A 6,062-nucleotide genomic window follows, 5' to 3' on the forward strand; every position below is an offset into this window, starting at 1 on the left:
CTGCGTGCACTCGGCACGCGGAAGGCTTCTATATATGGATTCTTTATGTGGATACAATTAGAATAATCATCTATATAGTGATTCCTTTTATTACTTCAGTTACTATGCACTACTTTTCGTTCCTTAATGTAATCTGGAAACAAAGAAAAAAAAATATCCCGTTTAGGCAGAATGTTGTAGTAGCTGCCCCTTTTCTTGATTTTCAAGCCAATATATTTCCCTTGCTGTTCAAGACAAGGGACAGAAATTTTACTATACAGGGGTTTCGGATAAGGCGGTTCTAACGGTGTACTTTTTGTTTTTGATCTGACTCCTTTTTCAGGAGCTATGGGTTTTTATATTTCTTAACATTGGACGTGATCGTCTCTTACTAGGTTGCTAGCTACTGCTGCAACCCGGATCTAGCTACCGCTGCAACACAGATATACATGATATAATGTTTAGTCAAATATTACAGTAAGCCTTCGGTAGCTCAGTTGGTAGAGCGGTGGACTGTAGATCTATAGGTCGCTGGTTCAAATCCGGCTCGAAGGAAATTTTTACCATCTTTGTTTTCAACTATATTCTGTCCCGTGTTTTAAATTAAAAAACCACAGAAAATCAGGCAACTAAGCATCTCCATTACATGTTTTTGTTTATTCTATAGTAATTTTCAGATCGATCCTTAATGTAACATTATAACCGCATAGTTATGCGAGGCAGCATGGTCGAGCGGTTAAAGGTGCTGGTGTTAGCCACTCTTCAATTCGGAGGCATAGGTACGAATCCCACCGCTGACAGTATTTTATACAAAAGCTAATTATAATCTTGTTTTAGTTACTATGGACTAAACTTCGTTCTTTACTATAATTTACTTCTCGATACGCCTGGTCGGTTGAATACCTTTGCTTTTCTCTTTTCAAGATACTATCTCTCTTGTTTGTGTAGTACTGTTTTTTCAACTTGCGTATAGCTTGCTTCGATCTAACCATTATTCTAATCAAGAATGAGAGAATTTACATCTTTGTCGTTCTTAAGTAGTAAAAAAGAAAAAAAGAAAAAAAAAGAAAAAATATCCCGTTTAGGCAGAATGTTGTAGTAGCTGCCACTTTTCTTGATTTTCAAGCCAATATATTTCTCTTGCTGTTCAAGCCAAGAGACAGAAAGTTTCCTATACAGGGGTTTCGGACACGGCGGTTCTATTGGTGTACTTTTTGTTTTGATCTGACTCCTCTGTTAGGAACTATGGGTTTTTATATTTCTTAACATTGGACGTGATCGTCTCTTATTAGGTTGCTAGCTACCGCTGCAACCCGGATAATCATATATATTATTATCGAACCTGATTACAAAATCATTATCATCAAATTTATTAATCAAAATCAATTTTATGCTGTATCATTACAAACAGGAAAAAGCCTACGGCTTTTTCTTCTTTGAAATTACAAACAGGAAAAAGCCTACGGCTTTTTCTTCTTTGAAATAGTAAGAGACGAACCTCAAACAATCAAGAAGCTAATTAAGTCCAATGTATGCAATGGTTTGTTATTTCAATGATCGTTCTTTAATGTAATGATCGTCTCTTACTAGGTTGCTAGCTACCGCTGCAACCCGGATGTACTTTACGGGTTACAAACCAAAAAAAGTTTGGTTCCAGGATACAATAATAAATTTGAACTGAGATGAAATACATTTTTCTTCCAGGAGACAAAAAGCAAAACTAATTTTAGAATTTTCATGTATTTTTGTTGTTTAAATTAAAAAATTACTATTACTGATTAGGCATCATAAATGTTTTTGTAGTTTACATAATAATTTTAGCGATTAAGCCAAAAAAGAAAATTTTGGTTCCAGGAATTTCGGTTACTATTGAGACAAGTAGCTATTATTACTATAGAGTTCATTACCATGAACTGTTTTATTGCTTCAAAATTCAAATATCTTTGAAAAGACTGCAGTATGAAAATACATCAAAAATGCAATTTTTTTGACAAAATTGATTCTACTTTAAAAAGTATTTTATTTTTAATTACAAAAGTGACTAGATGTTGCAATTGCCTTTAAAATGAACTATTATACAACTCTCTATGATTTTCCAGTGCCCAGCTAGCTGAGCAGAAAAAAAAAGTGGAAAGAAAAAAATATCCCGTTTGTGGAGAATAACGTGGTAAAAGTCTATTTTCTTGATTTTCAAGCTAATATATTTTCTTTGTTATTCAAGCCAAAGGGCGGTAAGTTTCCTTTATAGAGGATTCGGACAAGGCGGTTCTAATGGTGTACTTTTTGTTTTGATCTGACTCTTTTTTTAGGAGTTGGGGGGTTTTATATTTCTTAACATTGGAGGTGATCGTCTCTTACTAGGTTGCTAGCTACCGCTGCAACCCGGATTTAAAAATTAGTTCGGTTTTATGCTATATTTTAACTACTCGATACGGTCTCTTATCTTCTTAAACAAGTAACAAGCATTTTTGAAATGCTCTAAATAGTGAATAAAGTGCTTCGTATTACGTCTATTCTAAGGGACCAACAAATATGATAATTTTCAACTCAACTGGGTGAATTAGGAAGTGGTGCTGGCAGAGGAAGAGAAGGTGGTGGAACTATCCGTGAAGCTGGTGGAGCTTTTGGGAATTCTTTTAGGAGTTATGGGGTTTTATATTTCTTAACATTGAGCTTTATCGTCTCTTACTAAGTTGCTAGCTACTGCTGCAGCCCAGATTACAGCTATCATAGGCTAGGTGTCGTTATTTATTGTAACAACCCGGATAAAACCCCCCAAAAATTACTGCATTTTACATAATAATGGATAATTATATAAAAAACCAAATTGAGAAATGCAATTTATGATGAACTATATCGGTCCTTTATATAATTTTGATCTGACTCCTTTTTAGGAACTATGGGTTTTTAAATTTCTTAACATTGGACGTGATCGTCTCTTACTAGGTTGCTAGCTACCGCTGCAACCCGGATTACAAACAGGAAAAAGCCTTTGGCTTTTTCTTCTTTGGAATAGTAAGAGACAATCCTCAAATTATCAGGCAGCTAACTAGGTTTATAATTTGTTCTTTAACATAAACTTCATTTATCGGATATTTTAATATATTCTATATGATCTAGAGGATGGGATAGCTCTCACCCAGTAGGTTTGAGATCAATTTTCGCATGGGAAATTTTTACTTATAATGATTTCTTAAGGAACATAACTAAAATTTCTTAATATAATAAAAATAATTTGTTTTCATTACAAAAAGTTTTGAACCCCATTAATTTCCTTTAAAATGAGCCATTGAACAACTCTCTACGATGTTCCAGTGCCTTGCTATCTGTTGAATTACTAACATATACTATAATTAAGTGGCGTACAAAATTTAGTATAGGCAGGAGGTCGTTCTTTATTATAACTAATGGTGTACTTTCTGTTTTGATCTGACTTATTTTTAGGAGCTATGGGTTTTTATATTTCTTAACATTGGACGTGATTGTCTCTTACTAGGTTGCTAGCTACCGCAACCTACGCAGCCTAGGTTGCGTGGTGTACTTTACTGTAATGGTTTGTTCTTTACTAGGTTTCAGCCATCTCTACAGCCATGATACTGATGGAAATTACACAATCACTATTTATGTTTCAGTTAACATGGACTAGGTGTCGTTCTTTATTGTAAACTACTGCTGCAACCCGGACTATGGACTAAAGTTCGTTCTTTAATGTAAAAATTCGAAGATCGAGCCTTTATGTAACCCGGATTAAAAAATTATTATCATATCTTATATGTAACTTTATTTTATAAGTATTCGATAGTCTAATGGTAAGTATGCCCACTTGTTACCTGGGAGAAGGGGTTTCAATTCCCCGTCGGGTAGAACTTTTAATATGTTGAAATAAAAGCACTATCTTTTCAATTTAAAATTTAAAAAAGAAACTTGTTTATTTACATTTTAGCTAAAATAATGAAGATAATATGAATGAACCACAGTGCTCAGTTTCTTTGGACTTGAGTTCGTTTTTTAACTATAAATACAAACAGGAAAAAGCCTACGGCTTTTTCTTCTTTTAAATAGTAAGAGACGAAACTCTAACAATCAAGTAGCTAACTAAGTCCAATGTATAGAATGGTTTGTTATTTCAGTGATCGTCTTTTACTGTAAAATTCGTGAAAAATAATTAATAAAAAAATTAAGTGCAAAAGGCGCTAGATCTAGAGATTTCCTTTAAAATGAGCCATTGAACAACTCTCTACGATGTTCCAGTGCCAAGCTATCTCTGGAGACAAAAGAAAGATAAAAAAAATATCCCGTTTGTGCAGAATAACGTGGTTAAAGTCAATTTTCTTGATTTTCAAGCCAATATATTTTCTTTGTTATTCTAGCCAAAGGGCGGTAAGTTTCCTTTATAGGGGTTTCGGACAAGGCGGTTCTTCTGGTGTACTTTTTGTTTTGATCTGACTATTTTTCTAGGAGTTAGGGGTTTTTATATTTCTTAACATTTATTTATTTATTTATTTATTTCCCTCAAAAACGAGGAGTATAAAAGATAATTAAATAAATCATCAAAAATCCAAATAACACACCATCAAACATAGCAACAATTTACAAATTGCCCAAAAGAAAACTTAATCAAATGCAACAAATAGTAATAATGAAATCATGCACTTTTTAAACTATAGAAAAAAAAGGAAAAAGATTATGAACATAGAGTATATTTTCAGATTTATTGTAAAAATTATTTATTTTTACATTGGCTATTTCCAACGGCTCTTTAACTTTAAATTTTGAAACTAATTCAGTATTACTAAAGGAAAGTGGAAAACCAAGTAAAAACTTACAATATTTAAAATAACAAACGCGAATTGCTGAAAAATCACAAATTTTAAAATCTCGAAGAAGAAGGGAAGGATAAAGAACATGCGGGAGGGCAACTGCATTAAAAAGAGAACCTAGAATTTCACGACGATAAACACCACGTAGCCGTATTATGGAACCAAACGCCTTTCTAATTTTTTCTTGAATATGTAAAATTAGCATCGACTTAGAATCACGAGCTGAAGCAGAATAAGGTAACCCAAGATAAACAACAGCATCAGAAACCGGAAATGATATATTTCTATCGCAAATTAATTCAGCTCGGTCATTAACATTAACGGGAAAATATTGACATTTTTTAATACTAATAGAAAGGCCACGGACATTAAGCAGACTAGAAAGGGAATTAAAATTCTTAATTAGACTAGCTTTAGAACGGCTCAATAGGATAATATCATCAGCATATGCAAGAAAAGACACATCCCGTCCCCAAGAAATAAGGGTTGTAGATAAAGAACGAAGACACTCCGCCAGACATGCGTTAAATATATAAGGAGATAAAACCCCACCCTGTCTCACGCCCCGACCCACGGAAATTGGATTAGAAAGAGAATCAGAAGTATGTGCAAAAATTTTTATCCTAAGCCCCGAATACCAAGATCTAAGAACTCTAACCACAGAAAGGGGACTCCCACCAGAAATAAGAGCTGAAAGAGCGGAAGCATGCGAAATATTGTCAAAAGCTCCTTTTATATCAATTAATAGTGTATAAAGTGGGGAGCCAGTAGATCTTGACTCCTTAATTATAGTATCAAACGTTGCATGCGCATAGTCGCAACCTATTCCTTTTTTGAACCCTACTTGATTAAGACCAACATCCAAATAATCAAAAAGATCCTTTATACATAATTCAAAAAGTTTACCAATCATAGAACCCTTCGTTATCGGCCTATACGAATCACAAGAACGGAGATCTCTTTTACCAGATTTTAGAATAGGAGTTACCACCCCAATCCTAAAAGACGGAGGAACATTACCAAACTTGAGAATAAGATTAAAAAAAGTCAAAAGAAGAAGAAGAAAAGAAGTTGGAGCAAATTTCACATGATTTGAAAAAAAAAATCCCATCATGGTCTTTAGAGGATTGTGGCTTTAATTTACGGCATGCACCCAACAAAGAATCAAACGAAATAGAAAAATCATGCGAATTAAAAGAACTGTTTAAAATTATATCAACATGTGAAAGTTGTTCAGGATCATCACAAGATTTCGAAAGGTTT

At 33.7% G+C, this 6,062-nt stretch overlaps 1 non-coding gene across 1 annotated transcript; it reads left to right on the plus strand.

Moving 5' to 3' along the window:
* The first annotated feature begins 461 nt into the window (after window positions 1–461).
* Window positions 462–534, plus strand: TRNAY-GUA (transfer RNA tyrosine (anticodon GUA)). Its single transcript has one exon. It is a non-coding gene; the product is annotated as a tRNA-Tyr (tRNA).
* Window positions 535–6,062: the final 5,528 nt, after the last annotated feature.

Source organism: Artemia sp. Qi Xiang Cuo, chromosome 19 (assembly GCF_049724085.1).
Source record: "Artemia sp. Qi Xiang Cuo chromosome 19, ASM4972408v1, whole genome shotgun sequence".
In the NCBI taxonomy this organism is placed as follows: Eukaryota; Metazoa; Arthropoda; class Branchiopoda; order Anostraca; family Artemiidae; genus Artemia; species Artemia sp. Qi Xiang Cuo.